The sequence below is a fragment of the Passer domesticus genome, chromosome 1 (genome assembly GCF_036417665.1).
Source record: "Passer domesticus isolate bPasDom1 chromosome 1, bPasDom1.hap1, whole genome shotgun sequence".
In the NCBI taxonomy this organism is placed as follows: domain Eukaryota; kingdom Metazoa; phylum Chordata; class Aves; order Passeriformes; family Passeridae; genus Passer; species Passer domesticus.
The window spans coordinates 36,994,158-37,013,077 of record NC_087474.1 but is presented as its reverse complement, the minus strand read 5'-3'; the positions used below and the strand labels follow the sequence as shown (position 1 = coordinate 37,013,077).

At 35.7% G+C, this 18,920-nt stretch overlaps 1 protein-coding gene across 6 annotated transcripts in view; it reads left to right on the top strand.

Moving 5' to 3' along the window:
- Positions 1–18,920, top strand: part of ZNF385D (zinc finger protein 385D) — a 410,794-nt gene that overhangs the window by 52,891 nt on the left and 338,983 nt on the right. The window contains exon 2 of one of the 6 annotated variants that reach the window (XM_064414299.1): positions 13,559–13,694. The exons of the other annotated variants lie outside the window; for them this stretch is intronic. The gene's annotated coding sequence lies outside the window, so the exon portion shown is untranslated. The remainder of the gene's footprint in view (positions 1–13,558; positions 13,695–18,920) is intronic. 6 annotated transcript variants of the gene reach the window in all.

Below are 18,920 nucleotides of genomic sequence, written 5' to 3'. Positions count from 1 at the left end.
TAACTTGTGAAAAATGAAGAAAAAATGTATTAACTTTAAGAAGGGTGGTTTATTATCACTCTTGGAAACTTTGCTTTTTCTCATAAATAAATGTCTTCTAATTGGCAAATGACAGAGTGTGGCTCTGTAATAAGAATGCTATTTTAAGGTCAGGCCCTACAAGACAAAAAATCCTTCAGTGCCATTGTTAGCAAGTATTTTTACCTGTGGCAAAGATCAGGATTGTCAGGCAGTCAGAAAATGTCGATAGAGGAATTACAGTGGATACCCACAAGCCTGGTGTCAGCTGTAGAGTTTAGCCCTACGCCCTGCAGTATTTAGGCTTCTCGTTCCCTTCAAGGTGGCATCTCCACAGGCTTCTTTGCAGATCAGAAAGCAAAGAATTGGGGTTATTTTCTGTTTAAACAAGGCAATTTGCACTGTTCTTTTTCCTTTTCATTTTTTAATATCTATAGATGCTGTAAGCTTGTATTTATGAACTTGAAGTAAAAGATTACTATATTAATCATATGTTTTGCTGATTGGTCTGGTATTCAGCCTGGCTGCGATCTAGCAAAAACCATATCACAGAAATCTCTAGGTTGGAAGAGACCTTCAAGATCATTGAGTCCAACCCATGCCCCAACATCTCAACTAAACCATGGCACCAAGTGCCGCATCCAATCTTTTTTTAAACACATCCAGGGATGGTGACTCCACCTCCCCGGGCAGACAATTCCAGTACTTTGTCACCCTTTCCATAAAAAACTTTTCCCCCTAATATCCAACCTTGCTTCTTGTTTCACAGTGTGTATTTTTAGCTATCTGTGTGCATAGAGTCATGAAAAATAATCTAATGCATAGGTGAATAATGTATTTCATGTATGTAAAAAAACAAACAAAAGGTGTTTAATCCAGCACAAACAAACAAAAGGTGCTTCCTCCAAGTAAATTAATTGTCAAGCTAAGACATTTTATCCTAAGAATAATTTTCTTTTAATAATTTACAGAAGAGACTCATTTGAAAGTTTTTTCTCCTTAATGATTTCTGTTGGTAGCGCAAAGCTCCATTGTCATCAGCATTCTGCACCTAAACCGGCCATCTGCTGAGGAGCTGCCAGATACATTAACTCTTATCAACTTAACAGAGATTTGTTTTAAGAGAGGCTGCCTTCTTCATAAAACGTTGAGATTGAGCTTTGACACTTAATCTAAATACTGGAGCTAGAGGGATTTTCCTGGAGGTAATGTTGAGTGATTATTAGTTGATTAAAGTAGTTCTCTGTGTCAGTTTCAATCTTGAATTGGCCTCCTATGTGCCAGAGACAAGGGTTTATCATGCTGATGGACACTGGTGTGCAACTGAGTGCTTTTCACATAAATTGGAATGAGCAGTTGGGTAATCCCCTTTTGCAAGTTGTAGCAAATCCCACAGAGTAGCGATGCAAACATGTCCATCTAATGCATTAGCACAAAGCAGCTAAAAGTTAAATACCTTTTTCACCTCCTGTTTTCATAAGGTAGATTTCCATGTGTGTCAAATTTGTTATGTATGACACAAGTTCATTTAAAAATAAATAGGCATTATCAGGGAATGAAATTTTAATCATGTCAAAAATGAAATGGGACTGAATTGGATATTCATCTTACTGACCATGAACAGAAGAGCTGATTGTAGCAAATAATTATTTTGAGGGTTTTTTTTGTACTGAAATCAGAAGTAAATATAGTTTTTAAGCCTATAATCACAGCAATAATGAGCTCTTATGCCATTTCCAAGCATATTATGGTTGGACTTGTAGCAAAAGACAGGTCTGGCTATGGTCTTCTGCCAGCTTTGCAAGAAGGTCCTCGATTCCGAGGTAAATATAGTTTTTTGTCCTCATTGTACCTTTGTAAAATTAGTAAGATTATGATGAAATAATTAATTAAAATAAAAGAAGAATCTCATTTACAAATCATGTATGAAAATTGTCTTTAGATTTCAGGTTTAGCATAAAGTAGGAATTCTAATTTCCAGAAATTTATCTTCAGGATTTTTTTATGATCAGTTGCTGTTAACTTAGAATATAGAAAAGTGATCATGTAGTAATCACAATTCCATCTGCATTAACCTCATCAAAACTCTTACCTGACAGCTCTTGTTTAGCTAAATGTATTGAGAGTCGCATATAATTTGGTGTGGCTAATTTGGATAATGCATGATTTTGCCTCCTTTTAATCATGAGGAGCTGGTATTTGGAAAGGCACGTGTCAGAAAAGATTTCTTTAGGATATAATGGTATGGATCTACAGCTTGCAAAATCAGTAACTGAAGAGGCTGCTGGGGCTGTCACCTCACTCAGAGGAGATCTGGCATAGGAAGAGGTCCTGTCCAAGAATCCCTGTGTGAGGAAAGACGGCCCACAGGGCTTCCTGAGCCCAACCATCTGCACGTTGACGTTGGACTTGAGTGCATAGACTGTCCCACGGTGTAGAGAAGGAAGTTTCTGGAAAACCAGTGCTGTCTACTGCCTTCTTCTGGAATTTCCTGTTTTCTGGCTCATTTGGGGTTGCAGTGTATGTTTTTATTTTCAAAGATATGCACAAGGTCTGATGTACAGTGTATAGAATCAGGAAAGATAGCTACCTGACCTACTCATGGCATCTTTCTTCAGGGAAGCCTTGAATTTTCATTATTCAATTTATCTTTAATTAGGTCAATATTAATGCAGTATTTCTAAGCCCATATTCTCCCTAATTTCTTGATTTTATCTTTCTTCAAATTCTTGTTTGGTAATTTTTGTCACAGGTTCTGTAAATTCCAGGTGACATTAATTACTCCAGAGGTACATAATTAAGATTCTGCTTATCGTACAAGAGTGGAAAATAAAATAATTTTGTTCTTCCACTTTTCTTCTTGACTAATGTAAAATTCATTTCTTTTTTCATAGTATTAAAAGTTGCATGATTTGTTTTAAATCTCTCTTCTTTGTACCTTATGTCATTTGTACTTACTGTGGCTCTGAAGATTTATTTACCATGAAGTTCCTGTGGAAATGAGTAGCAGGAATATGACTGAGATTTTTAAATTTGTATCAGACAAATATTGGATATTCAGTAAATTTTGGTTTTTTAGATTTTCATATTTTCCATATAATGTATGATATTGGCCAGTTTTGATAGAGGGAAATAAAAGCCCAAAACACTTCTGCTGAAAGTTTCAGAAGCAACATTTCTGTTTGTTTAATTGAATCTTTTTATGTGTTTCTGAGCTATTACCAAGTAGCAGCTGTTATGGGGAGGGAGAGGCTTAAGTGAGTGTAAAGCTTTTTATCAGGCGTTTTAATTTTTGATAGATTTTTGTACATTATTCAGTAAAAACTGACAAACCAGATTAATGGTGTTCATGAAGGTTCTCTGTACGTGCTGAATTGTCCTCCAGCTTATATTGTAGACCTGAATCTTCTACTGACTAAAACTTTCAACTGAGTACTGGGGAAACAGATATCCATACAGTGAAGTTGAAAAGAATAATTTCTTTAAAAAAGATTTTTGTTCTGTCCTTTCTGAAATGAAGGTAATACTATTTACCTTAGAAAAATTATTTTGTTTATAATGAACTTTACATGCCTTAGACAACAGAAGGAAATTTGGGGCACAGAATTACTTCTACAGGTTAAACCATAAATTTTTCTATTTATAAATCCTCTTCTTCACCTCCTGTCCTCTGCATGATCCTTGCATTATGAGTTCAAATGCTGCGCTGGGAAGGAATAGTGTTGAGTGACTATGATTTGTTTTTAATTTTTGTTGCTCTTTTAGTTAAATAAATGGTGTCTGTTTGTGAAGGGAGTGAGTATTGTTTTGCAGGAATTGGCCTACTTTGTTGGCAAATGGCGATGGAGACACAGAGAGATATACTTTAAAGGAAACTGATCCAGGGAGATGCCTTTGAAGCAGCTGTGCTGGTTCTGCTTCATGCCAGCTTTGTGGTTGTTGGCCACTGAAGGATGCCACAGTCATTCTGAACCTTTGAATTAATGATTATTTGAAAGAGGATTAGGAAGAGGAAGGGAAGGATCAAATTGAAAACTGCATCAATTTCTGTAGTTTTATTCTTAAAATAAGGTAAATGAAGCCTGAGGTTTTGTGTGTGAGAGTAATATTTATCTGTTCCTGCTCTTCCATTCTGGTGGTGTTGCTTTTCCCTCAGAATGGTAATTTGTGGCTGCTGCATGACCACACTTGGCAGTGGCACATGGAGAGGAGAATTGGATACAGCTTTCTGGTCAGACATGAAGGGGATTTCAAAATTGCCTTGAAAATTCAACAAAATTGAGTAAGTGGTTGTGTTGGTCAGACAAATAACAGTGAAGATGCTAAAATAAACCGGATCTTTTTTATCTTGCCCACACTCCCGTGACACCTTTTAGGATAAAGAGAGTAAGTGCTATTGAGTTGGTCTGGAGTGGTTACAGTTGTGAGATAATACAGTTGGCTCTTCAGTTTGTTCTCTAAGTCAGTATTGTACTTGGAGATGTGCTTTATTGCTTGTATCACTCAAGTGCCGTGCGAGTGAAGAGGGATGTAATTGATTTAGCAAGGATGCACTTTCAAATACAGCTATATATTTTTCATTAACAATAAATGGAAAGGAAAGTACTTTTATTTTGCAATGCATCATTCTCTTTACCATTATAAGCTTACTTTCAGGTATTCTGAATGTGCAGATTTTTTTTCAGCAAAACAATCTACTGGGAATTCAGTCAATTCAAATAAATCTCTAGGCAGCAGGTTTTTGAGACTTTATTTAAAATAAAACTTGAATGATTTTTCCCCCATGATCTTAGAAGGTTTAATATTATTCACTTTTATTTACTAGATTTCTATTTAGATATTTTCATTGATTGCATTCTGAGCTATAGTAGTTTATCACAAAAATATCTTGTTCTCAACAGAAGATAATCATTCAAATTGCTCTCCTGACTTGCCAATATGTGTGTATTTTGAGAATGTTTGAATACAGAATATCTCCTGATATTTATGTGTTTTAAGATAGAAATCCTGAGTTGTTGACCAGAGGAAGAGTAAATGCCTAACATGTTCTGTTCTTGCAATCTGATGTTGTGGCCATCTTGCTGTACTTCTCCCGACATCCACCCAGGCTCTGAAGAAACGTGTAGAAATAATTACATATATTAATCCTTCAAAGATTAAACCTGGTTCTTGGATATATTAATTGCACCTTGTTAGAATGTAGTTGGTTTATTTTTGCACTAACATAATATTAGAACAGTGTATCATGAGCATGGTGTTGGGCGAATCTCTTGCATACCTTGGGACATTTGTGCACCATGCTGATGGGATTTGTTTTTTTCTTTTTAAAAAAAACCCAAAACCCAGAAACCTCCAGCTGATCCAAATTCAAAAGACAATATTTTTTCTTGTATCTTTATGTATAATGCTTAGACTTTTAGAACTCATGGAATTAATAAGTAATTTGCCCTTTTTTATTTACTCATTCTTTTAGTTGAAGATACATGAAAGATGTATGGATACTATTTTTTTTAGGATAAGAGGAAATGGAATGAAACAGTGCTGAGGCAGGTTCATGTTGCACATTAGGTAAAAGCCCTTCACCCAGAGGTTACTGGAGTGGAGTCCCCAGGGAAGTGGTCATGCCTTCAATCCTGTCAGAGGTAGTCATATGGTTTAGTTTTAGGTAGTCCTGTAGGATCAAGGAGTTTGACTTCATGATTGTGATGGGTCCCTTTCAACCTCAGATATTCTACGATTCCAGTGTGCATAGGAATGGAGAGTGACAGTGGTCATTAACATTCTTCTAATGAGAAAATTGCAATACTTAGCATATTCTAATATAACGCTTGCAAGCTGAGAACCTAAGTACATGTGAAGCATCATATGTTTTTAATAAAAAAAGGAACAAATGTAGTGGAGGTTGTAACAGAAAATAAATTATAGATTTTGTGTAGTAATTTTATTTAGCTGCAAATCAATGTTCTAGTCAACAAAAACTGTTCAATATTAGCTCTTCTATAAGACAATGAGTATAAAGTACAAATGTAAAATAGCTAAATGAAATATTTTCAATGAATGCTTCTTACTTTGTTCATTTAATCTGAAGAGAATACTTTTAGGCATTTTAATTTAAACTGATCTAGCTGCTCAGAGAAATATTTTGACAGGAATCCTATTCATGGATGTTTATAATTTTCATTGTGGAACATCTGTCTGCCTTAAATCTACTGAATTTGCTGGTGAAAATGTAATTGCAAATGGATTCTTGTAAATGGCTGGAATACCTGTAATTACTGTATCCAGCTTTAATGGAAATGCTTTATGTACTCCTTGTGTCTTCTGCACAGTAATGTGATTTAGTAAAATGAACCAGTGTCTAAAAGCAGGATTCAAAATACATTTTAATCGATTTCCAAAATATTTTAGTAGTTTTCTTTAATGAGAATCACTTCACAGTGGCAAGTCCTTCATAAAACCAGCATAGGAGTGGAATCAAAATAATTTTGAAACACAGTGTGGGTTTCAGTTATATCAATTTTAAATTCTGAATATTCTGAACATTCTGCTATATACCTGAAATTTGTTCTGCAGTTCACAGGATACCTGATGTTGTTACACTCCCTCAACCCCACCCAAGTCAGGTATTAATACAGATTGATGAGACTCCCCTAAGCCTCCTCTTCTCAATTTCCTCTGTTCATTTGTGGCCACTTTTCTTGCAGTTAAATTTTGGTACTGTATGTATGATAACATACCTTTGATATGTGGAGGTTTTGAGGGATAGTTTTGGAAACTTTCTTATAGCATATATAATGGAAATTTAAATCCTGGATTGACAGATAACAGCATCTTCAGGTTCCTTTAAATATAGCTCAATAAATAGTAACAACATGGATAAAAATACTGAAATTGTTCTAACCGAAAAAAGAAAGAAAAATTGAAGGAGCTGTCTAGGTGTCAGAGGTTGAGCTTTAAGCATGTAAATTGCTTCAAGAATACTGTATTTTTGTTGTATTTATATGAATTATGCTGAATGAACTTAGTGATGGGTGCCTTTTAAATTATCAGATCAGTGGCAGATTTGTATATTTCCGATTAAGGACCATTGGATCACTCTCTACATGAGTTAAAAAGAGTTGAAGTGAAAAATTAGGATCAATGCCTAAGAGACAGATTCCCTAACAGTTATTTTTGAAATGATCAAATGTAATTCATATTTGAACTACCTCTTCATCAGAAGCCCACTCTGCCAAACTTAGAACTCATCCATACAGAAAGCAAAAGCTATAATAAAATGGGTGTTTGTTTCTTCCGTGCAAAAGGATGTTCATCCGCCTTCATTGCCAAGAGCTCCAGGAATAGTTTCAAGGTCCCATCTTTAAAAATACTGGCAAATGTTGGGGAGTGAAAGGGGAAAAAGAAAGCACATGATGTTGTTAAAAATTCTTGAAAAAGAAACTGCAAAGTCTAAGTAGGAACTCTGTAGTGCCTGAGAGGGTTTATTCTTGCTTCTGTTTTGGATTCAATGGAGCTTCATTGGAAGGGTCTTAAAACTTCATCTGGTGTGCTCAAGCATGGTGAAGCCTCAGCCTTTTTGTAGGCATTGAAATTAGTCCTGCAGAAATGTATGAATATAGTTCTTCTCTTAGAGATTCTGTCAGCAAGAAAAATTCTAATAACTGTGTACTGTAGTAAGTATATTATGAATGTCTAGATAAAGCAAAATGCATGCTGTCTTGTATTTTAATTTTATGAACTTCTGTAGTGCTGCTTCCTTGAAAAGGTTGATAGGATATGTATACCTACCAACTGTAACAGATTTTTCAGTAATTAGCATTTTGGTTTGTTTGTTTGGGTTTTTTATTTTTGTTTGTTTGTTTTTGCAAATAAATTTTCACTCACTCATTTGATCATTTTCCCAGGGATGTTTGTACATCACACAACTGATGGGAGTTGTTGCTCTCTAGAAAACTTATCATCAAATACCTCTGAGACCTGGCTTTACACGCCAAGTTGACTCTCAGTTGTGTTGGATTCACTGCCTTGATGAGGAGTAGCTGATTTATTCATATGCTGCAGTGTGTTTCTCTGTCAGATTTCCTCTGCACTCACTGTTCTGGTGCAACTTCAGACCAGTGTAGCTCCGGTTCTTACTAATTAGTTTCTGTGAAAATGCATTTTATTTATTTCTTGCATAGCTCTCCTCAGATTCAGAATATGAAGCAATATTTTGAAATCTCAGGGTTTTATGTGTTGGAAAGAAATACCATTGAAATTTTGGTCTTGGGTAGCCCAAAGCAAACTTTACTTTCCAAATGTTTTATCTTTGGTGTTAATTATATTTACAACATTAAAATTTTTGGGCAAGTATAGAGATAGTCACCAACATATGACCCAGAAAATCTACAAGTAAGTACTAAAAAAAAAAAAAAAAAAAAACCAACAAAAATCCTTCCCAACCAGTTATTATTAAATAATAAACCAGCTGTCAGTTTAAATTTAAACATAATACCTGGTTCTTACTGTCATGTCCTTTTTTATTGTTCAAGCATGGTGCTCCTTGCACAGAGTACTGTAACACACACTGGAGAAATGGAAAAGTCTCCAAGCCTGGTGTGCTGTAGCCACATTACCTGTCACTCTCATGTCTTGTGGGTTTCTTTGGTTGGTTGGTTTGTTTGTTTCCTGGTGCTGGAGCTGTCATGCTGAGACTTTATACTTTCCAAAACCTGTATCACTGTTGAATGCCTGTGTATGATTTTTGTACCCAGCTGTGGTGAAAGCATGTCCTATTAAGATGCAGAAGAAAGGTGAGAATTCCTTGCTGAGGCAAGCCCTTAAAAAACCAGAAATATTATACAAAAAGAAATAACTTTTTGCAGACATTAAAAACATTTTAGGTGGGTGGAGTATTTTGGTGTTTTGTTTTTTGTTGGAGTTTTTTGTGGTTTTGTTTTTTTAATTTTTTTTTACCTTCCTTGTCAAATTTATCTTAGTTCATGATTCTATTTCAGTGTGACAGTCCTAAATTAAATATAATTGTTGGGAGAAAGTTAACTTCCGTACATTCTGTGAAGGAGATCATGTTTTCCAAATTCTTTCTGCTTTCAGTGCAAGACCAGGCTCATTTTTCACAAAAACTTTACAAGTAAATATGAAGGATTTTTTTGATTGATGCTGTATAGTTTTTGAGTGACTGGCTGCCAAAGAGAAAACGGAGGTAAACATATTTTGGGAATCTCGAGCATGAATACATAGCCTTAATAGTAGGGTAGGAAGCATTTATAAAACTAGATGTATTCAAGATGTAACTCATAATACAGTCTGTTTCTAGTGATCTCTGATGCAAGTTTGAAGCAAGGAGACTTAAGTGACCCTGAGATGGAACCGAAATAGAAGGAAAAGTGCTTACACTATGAGGAATTCCTACAAATATAGTCTGTCCTCAGAGAAGGGCAAAATACTCTTTCTTAGCAACTAACAACAGGAATTTTTTTTTTCTTGACTGTCGTTTAACCTTTCATCTTTGACATTGTCTGAAATACTATCATTCTTTCATTTAATGTGCTAATTACATGTTCAGCTTGTGAACTATTCCAACATTTATAGTTTTTGCCCTAAAAATTCAACCTACCTCATTTTTCCTCATCTTGTATTTGTATGGGTGGTGATTAATATTCCTGTCTTATGGGATCTTCTTAATAGGACCTTTCTTCACTGTGTCAATTTAATTTTGAATTTAATCTTTTCCTCTGATGTGCTTTCTGTCCCTTCATTCTTAATTAATCTGTCAGTTTATGCTGCATTCTACCATCCAATTGTTAATGAAACTAATGAAAAATATTGGATAGAGGACACATCCCAATACAGCCTGTTAATACATATTTCTCATTTGGAGAGATAATTGACAGTTACAGCTTGGTCAGTTTTCTCATAACTTAAGCATTATTCTCATAGATGAGAGTATTACTTCGCTTAGAGTATTTTCTTACAAAATTTGCATGGGAAAAATAATGGAAGTTTGTGTCAAGTGGCTTTCAGAGTTAGCGTATGGTTTTCTTCTCTCCATAAGACCCTTTACGTTGCCAAAAGAGGACTTGGGGAGTTTTTGCATGACTGTTTTTGACACTTCCATGTTGGGTCCAATTCATCATCTTGATACATTTTAGGTACAAAGCTTAATTATTTGCTATTTTTCCAGAAGTTGAAATTGAACTAGATTGCCTGTAACTCCATAATTTCCCATATTTTGCTCAGTCCTAGCTTTTTTAGGCAAGGTTTGCATTTGCCCTCTCATAGTTTTCTTACAAATTAGCTGCCCTCTTTGAATTCTCAAAGAAAACTGGCAACTCAGGCTTCTGGATTGTTTGGGTTTTTGTTTTGTTTTCTTTTTTTTTTTTTTTTGTTCCTTGGCTGTTTTTTTTGTTTGGTTCTGTGGTTGTTTTCTTTGGTTGAGTTTTTTAACCCTTCCAGAGCTTCGTTGTCAGCAGACAACAAATAATCTTGTAGTATTTTGTTGCCTAAGAATGTTGCATATAGGTCAAATTCATCCTGACTCCAATATTTTTCCCCCACTGTTGTCTATAATAGTGAAGAACTGAAATGAAACTGCAGACATTTGTTTCCTTGTTATATTTAGACAAAGAAGTTGTGATGATAAGGAGAGCTAATGGAATATGAGCAAGTTTGTTTAGTGGAAAAGCTCAGCTCAACGACTTCCATAGTTTTTCACCAAGTGTAGGAGCATTTTGTTGTGCTCTTGCTAAGAAGGAGTTCTCAGATTAAGCCACAGACAGATTGTTGTAGTGTTATGAATATTACTAATTATATATTCACCATATGAATATTCTCTCTATATGGACTGAGGCTGATTAAAACTTATTTTTGCCTCCTATGTGATGGCAATGCAAATCACTATGGAGAACTCCCCATAGGTTTATGTATTTCCTTTCAAGCCTGCTTTTGTTGTTGGTGCAGGGATGTGCTGAAGATCCTCCAGGGCCAAGGGGTGGCTTGGCTCAGATCCATAATCCTTTACAAGTATTGAGGGCTCAGAGAAGGGATATGAGTCTTATAAAGAGACTAATACCAGTGTGTAAACTGCTCTAAATCCCACTCCAGTGCACACTTGTACAGTTTTATCTGGACTGCTTTAGCTGGTTCCTTGCTTCAGACAAGCACCTGTTTCAAAAATGCCAGTCCTGTCAGAGTCTGCACTAAGTGCTTTGGGGAAAAGCTCTTGTGGTTTCAAAGCCCTCATTTGAATGTCCCACTTTAAAAAGGAGATGTGCAATTCAGGTTCCTTTCTCTCCAGCTGTTAATTTTTCCCACGTGAATTAGGTCAATTATTAAAGCAACTGAGCATAATGTTTGTTTAAATGGGGATATGAATACATTGTCTGGTTCCCTAATTCTTTGCATTTTTCCTGGCTATTTCGCCTTTTCAAGCCTCGTTTTCTTAGTTTTTGTAAAAAGAAGAGTATACTTTGTGCTTAGTATTTACGTTTTTCCTTGCTGAGCAAGTTTGCAAGAAGTACTTCAGTTTCTGGCAAGGTAAAGATGAGGTTCTAAGGTGAGTCAAAACTCCATGACTGGTGCATTTTTTTATGTGAACTGCACAAATTGCATGAATACAGGAACATTCCATTGGATGAAGTCATGAAGAATGTGGGCAATTTCAGCAAGCTTCTGAGTATTTTTTGCTCCAAATATTAGCTGAATTTATGAATTTTCTGCTGATACAGATGCAGTATACTGCTCCCTAAACGTGTTGACAGGTTGAATGTTGTCTACACTGAAAGTGTCCTTGGAACACCTTGTTTCTGTTCCAGAAAACATGTGTGAATGCAGAAGACCTGCAAATTACTAAAAAATCCTTTATAAGTATCAAAAAAAAAAAAAAAGGAAGCATTGCATTAAAATCTGCCTTGTTAGAAGTTTTATACAAAATACTGCATTTGGATGTAGTTCCTTCAAATAAAACAATAGACATTGAAACCACCATTATTATTCCTAAATATCCACTTTCTTCTATTAGATCTTGGTGACACATTTCTTCATAGCAGAAAATAGCAAACTTGAGTAATAACAAAACCTGGATTATGAATGTGCCTTTCATTTTGTTATGACAAGTAGCACACATGAGAATGTGTATGTGAACAAAAATTGGTTTGTGTAAAAATATGGATGTAAATGTTCTTTCTTTTCATGTCTTAAACTTTGCTAAGGTCAAGAAAAAAACTGAGATGCTGCATGAAATGTGATTAATAATCTGATTTGATTATAATATATTCATAAATTCTAGAAAGCTTATCAATACCTACCTGTATTTTAGTACAGGAAACTCAATTTTGCCCATGTAATTTTTTTTACAGTTCTCTTTAAAAAATTTCCACTTTCTTATTTGCATGTTTATGTTCTTAGCTTTTCTTTCTACATTGTAATGGGTGTGAACATTTCTCAGTGAGATGCTCTCCTCAGAACTATGACAGTACTACATGCTGCCCATTGAGAAATCCTCCTCCACACATTAAAATGAAGTAAAGTAGGTAATTGTGGCAAATTATAATTACATTGTAATTATGAATAGGGCTGAAAAAGAAGATTTTTTTTTTCTGATGTAGGACCAACTAAGTATTCCTTAGAGGCACTAAGTTATTAACATGCTAATGATTTTTTTTTTTTTTTTTAATTCTGGCCAAGTTGTAGCCAGCATGAAAATTGCCAGCATTGACATTCAAAAGAGTTTTTGAATTGCTAAGTGGAAAATTGAAGAGAAATTGATGTTTTACAGTAGAGTGGATCTTTGATTAAATGTTATATGCAATCACCAGTTTCCCAAAAAGTTGTGGGGTGTAGCACACTCCAGGAAATACTGTGCTAGTACAAATTTTATACTCCTTATGTGAATGTGTTTTATGGGAACATGGGGAATATTGTACTCTGTGGATCACTATTCTCACTTTAATATCACTTAATGTTCTCTCAAAAAGCAGAAGAACTGTGCCAGAAAGAGGAACAATGCAACCCAGAATTATGTCTAAAGTAACCATATTATTTTCATTAAAATAGTCAGGAGCTTGAATGAAACAACCAAACAAACTCTTGGTTGCAGAACTCATGTCCCATCTATAGCTGCGGGATTATAGTGTTATATACAGTTAAATATCCCCAATAAGTTTAGTAACATCTTGCTTTTGTCACAGATTTAATATTATTTAATTTGAATTTATGATCTGGGAGAAGAACAGTTCTTGATTTTTTTGACTGATTGGTAAATAATTACTGGAAATGTCTTTTAAAAGAAAAGGGCAGAAAAGGGCAGAAAAGGGCCCCTTGCTTGTTATGATCTATAAAATCTACAATGCCTAGGCAGAAGATGAAATGTATGTCCTTGAAATTTCCTGCTAGAATACTCTTTGTGATCACAAAGATGCATAAAATGAGTGTTCTGATAGCTGTTGTTGTTGACATAGAAGAATTGATTTTTACTAAGGTATGTTGGATGTCTTTAACATCTGAACATATGACTTACATTTATTTTGTTTCTTTTTGGCAGCCAGTAGTGTGGATTTAATATGTTTTAAATCAAATTGCTGGATTCAGAGCAAGTTCATTAAGGACTTTGATAATGAAATTTTAGAACAAGCGAATTGCATTTCAACATGAATTAAGGCAAGCACAAGTTTAACAAGGTTCGTGAACTGGACTGAATTTATTAGGCTTTCCTTATCTTCTCTTTTGTGTTATTAATTGAAAGACTATGCAAATCAAATAACTCTGAGGGTGTGAACCTGTAGAAATTAAAGATAAATACATGATGGACTGTGAAGTCCTGAGTTTCATTTTCTGAAGAGGATTGATATTCACCAGTTCTGGGCTTTTCCCCTGTGATCTGGTTTGAGAATTTCACATATCTAGTAAAATTTGGTTACTGAAATTCTAGGTGAAGAATTACATAAACTTTTGGAGATGGTGAGCTGTTGAAAACATGCCTTTGTTCCTCAGTCCTTGCCTATGAGCTGTATTTCTGTTATTTAAAACCAAGAGTTAGGAAGCTGGCATGTCAGACTATCCACTTGCTGCTGTAAATCCATGTCCCTCTCTTCTCACCCTTTCCCAGGAGATTTGGACTTTATGCCTGTGCTAGGAAACCTGCATGTCATCCTGTTCTGTCAAGTAACAGTATTTGAAACAGTTCCTCTAGAAGTGAGCAGAGATGCTATTTTTGTACAAGATGATTCTGAGTTCAGTGGTGGTATTGATTTATGTGGAGCTCAGACAGCACACACTGGAAATACTGCATACAAATAAAATTAAGATGAGCCTAATTCAACTTCTTTTCTAGAGTACAAACAATAAGCATTCATTTATAAAAGTGACTTTATCTCTATTGAAGGCATAAGGTTATTGAAACTGGGAAGCTCCTGATGGCGTTGTTATGGCCAGGATATACTTTGTGTATGTGTGGGAGCGCGTGTTGGTCTCTGGTAGATGGCATTGACAGCACTGGGAGAGGAATTCAGTGCACCATGGAAATGATGGAGAGCTCAGGGAGTGATTCCTCTGCAGCCAGCTCTTGCCTGGGGCGGCAGTGGTGCGTGGCAGGGAGGGACTGACGCACGGGCGCTGCAGGTCGCGGTTCCCGTCGTGCAGCCGGACACTGATTTGTTCCAGCAGGAGTTTTGGTTAGTCTCTCTGTGCACTGCTTTTAGTTTTTCAAATGTTAGGGTTGTCCTTTTAATAGGGCTGCCTGAGCTAGCAAATCCAGATTTTAACTTTGGGTCCTGTGCAGGCCACTCTGGTTTTCTACATTTTCTCTGCTTGCTGAGATGAATACAGTTATCCCTCAACTGGGTTAAGAAACATCACAAAAATTCAGTCCACCCCAAACATGAAACAATATGTTCCTGAATTTAACCAGTGAAACAAAATCTAGGGAAAGAGTCTATAAGGGATAAATAAACTAGTTGTAAAAATTTTGAACCATAATTCTCACAGAAAAACATTTCCTGCCAAATACCTGTACTCAATCTATTGCTCAAATGCAACTAACTTCTCATTTGTTGGCTAATTCTTAAGTGTCTAGAAAGATACATCTACCTGCAGCCTGCAAAATCTGTCCTATACTGTTTTGGTAATGGCATTCGGCTGCTCTGGAAAATACCACAAGTTCAAAGCATTAAACACATATTGACTAATTAACTGAATAATTTAAAGAACAAAGTATACTTCCAGCAATGCAGAAGACTGTGCTTAGCACATAATAGAGTAACAATAGTCTATTATGATTTCAAGTGTCTTTAGCAAATTTAGAAGATGCATTGTATTGTGTGAATACGTTTGGATGAATTTCTTAATCTGATAATATCACATTTATAATGACTGGACTTAAATGCCACAAAATGGCCAACAGTGCCATGATTTTTTTTTTAGAAGTCCATGTGACTACTGAAAATACTTGCTTGTTTCCCTTATCTAATGATGTTTTTATGATGGAATAGTACTTGAATTATTATACAGTGGTTGCTGATTTTAGAAATTACAGAAATATTCATATAAATTAGACTAAAACATTCAACAGATTATACTAATTGCATTAGTATAGTCTTTTGTTTTTAGGCTCAGTTTGGGAGTATTTTAAATATCTTGTCCCTTTAGAAAAGACAGTACAAAAAAATATGACCAAGATGTCAAAGCTTTTATTAATGACCTAAAAAATTTCTCTTCAGCGCATACAGACACTATACAGAATAATACTGGTTATAGCAATTATTCAGCAGTATCTTGGGAAAGACCACTGAAATTGAGGAGTTGATCACCTGTTCACAGGAGTTTCCTTTTCTGTCATACTTTCAATTTCTAAAATATTATATTCAAAATTCAAGCATTAGCCTTTAAGCACTTGCCTTTTGTGTTTAGGGCATTCCTATGATTTTTTGCTCTTCTGATATAGAAAGCGCTAGATTACAGTGATCATGAAATTATCTACCATTTCTCTGGGCTATTTGTGGTATTTTTTCCTGCTGAATTCTCAAGTGGCAGAAAATCAAATAGTCTTCTAATGTATTTTCTCTTTAAATAGCAAACAAAAGGGAACAAGAGGCTAAGAAAAATGCTGCTGAACCTCTCTTCACACAAGTCATATTATGATGCTAATAACCATCCCTCTGATATTCAAACAACAAAAGTTTTATTTTTCAGTTTTCGTTTAAACTACAATAACCTTGGAAAAATAAAGTTATGTAGAAAAGGAAAAGAAGTAGAGATGAAGAGGGTTGGAAAAAAAGCAGAGAAATTGTCCGTTAGTTTTAGTGTTAGAATCTGTGCTAAGTTTGCAGACCCAAAAGCATGAATTCAGGTTTCACTTGGCAACTGCATGTTTGAATAAAGTTTTTTTGTCCTGATGCCGACAGGAATTGTACAAGAATTACAGATACAGTAAAAGGGTTTCAACAAGGTTGCTACTGTCAGCACTGAGTGTTTTTCTGTTAGGTATTTTTTCAAGCTCCTGCAGGTAATAAAGAACATATAATAGTGCATGTTTCTAATTTTCCCAAGTTTACTGCTATTTCCAATGCTAAAATGTAGATGTTTTCTATATCTTGCTCTTATAATCTTATATTTAATTTAATTTAAAATATTTCTGCAGTATTGGTAAGTTCAGGAAGGTTTGGTTTCTTTTGTGTCTCCGTAGGCAGGCTTTCCAACCCATTTTCTTTTTTTATATGGTGCATGTTTCCTTCAGTGTATTTTAAGAAAATAATACCTTTTGCAATGGCAATGAAAGATCTTTGGACTTCATAGTAATGCAATTTTAGCAGAATATTCTTTTGCTGCTGCTTCTTTTGTGCCTCTCTGGTGCTGATACAAAATTTAAGGTTATGAATACGTCTTAATAAGACGTTCATCTTTAAAGAAGGAACCTTCTTTGTGATGAAGAGATTCTGTGGTGAATAGTTCTGTGTAATGAATGTGCTTGAAGGAGGGGGATTGTATCTCACAGTATGGAAGCAGTTGGGGCTGTTGGAGTAATTGGAAGCATGATGGGACAGCACTGCTCTGCATCTTAATGTAAATAGTCACCTCCGAAAGAGGAACTGAGAGGAAGCATGAAGTAAGATCTCCAGGAACAAAGCTGTCTTTGCAGTACTTTGTGGGGAAATTTATGTCAGTGATTAGAAGCACTGAGCTGGGATAAACAAATCATCCTAGTGGAAACTATGTCAAAGTATTGTGAGGAAAAAATGTGAAAGTGAGTGTGAAAACAAATATGAGATAGTAATATTTGGTGTGTTGCATAGCTAAGGGCATTGCTTTAGTTAAAAATGTGGACTGCATGTTGTGGTCAATATTAATGGAGAGCTGCTTAGAGAGAAGAAATCAGAATGTAAATGAGGAACTGCAAGGAGACAGACCACAAGACTATCAGGAAAATATGAGTTTTGACTTCATGAGTTTCCTGAAGGTCAGTCTTACGATGTTGTCCTTTCTGTTTGTTCCTTGGCATAATCCTGCAATGTGGTTTAAAGTTCTCAATGTCTAGCAATGTTCTCAGTTACTGTTATTAAAATGGGCACCAGAGCCCTTACTAAGCTAACATCTACAATATCAAAGTGGATTTCCTTTAGTTTCATTACAAATATTTATATACTTATATATCTTACTCTATTACCTCTGTATCTCCCCCCTTTTTAAAATTTTTCTTTCTTTTCTTCACTGATGAACTACTGGTAGATTCTTGCAACATATTGTGAAAACAGAAAGCTCTTGCATACATGCTCAGAAATGTGACCATTTATGGAGGTAGGTAACGTTAGCAAATGGCTTTCTTCAGGTTGTCTGCTTCTTTCATTGCTCCTACAAATTAGTGGAGCTCAAAACTTCATATTGAAGGATGAAATCTGCAAAGTCAACATGAGAGGAAAGCTCAGGGTTGAAATAGCTTGGTTTTGCTATGTTGCTTTATGCCAGAATTTACCATGTTTGCTTGTACATTTTGTCAAGGTTGCTGGTTTTTATCTCTGTGGTGAGCAGAAGGCTCCTGCAGGCAGAATAAAAGGCTCTTGGGGTATCATTTGTCAGCTAATCCCACTGTTTAAAAAATGCTCTCTCAGGAGAAGAAAATCCTGTGCTATCTTCACAGCTGTGAGAAAATATTGTGAAACTTACTCATATCTTGGGTGTTGGCTACCCTCTTTCATTTCATATTTCACCACTGGGAGACACTTGTGCTTCTAGTCAGCTTGCCCTCAGAGGACACCCATCTACCTTCTGCTATCTCTTTGATGGTTCAAGGGGTGACAGCAGGAAGAGTGGTAGCTGCTTTGTTTCCTACCCTAACACCTGTTAGTAGGTGATTGTGGTACTGGCTGTGATACCTGTCTGTAATCAAGCACGCACAAGGTGGCCATCACAAGGCATTCAAGTGCCCAGCACATGGCAAACATGTATCAGGCACGTGCCTGGCACCTGTCATTCACATGCCAGTCATGTGCCCAGCACACGACATTTGCACATCTACATCTGGCAATTGTGAGCCTGACACTTTAGTACAGAACAAAATTTGAAATGTAGTGACTTAGTGTTGCTTGGGCTGTAGGGCTCAAAGGCTGTTGCTCATCTTTCTCGTTAATATTTAAGCTTGTGGAATGAAATTTGAAAAACTGTCATCACTTTGTTTGATTAATTCTTAAAGAAATGACCCTTGCAGAAATGTTTGATATAAGAAGTATCCAGTATAGATGATCACTGCTTTGGTTTGTGTATGAATTCTCCTTGTGATGAAAGTTTCAGAATTTGCTGAAGCAGCAAAAAATCGATAATGTGGAATGAAGTTCAGTCGATGAAGAGTGATAAGTGGAGTGATCAATAAGTGAGTGATTTGTGAAAAGCAGTTGATGACAGTGAGTGTGTGTTGG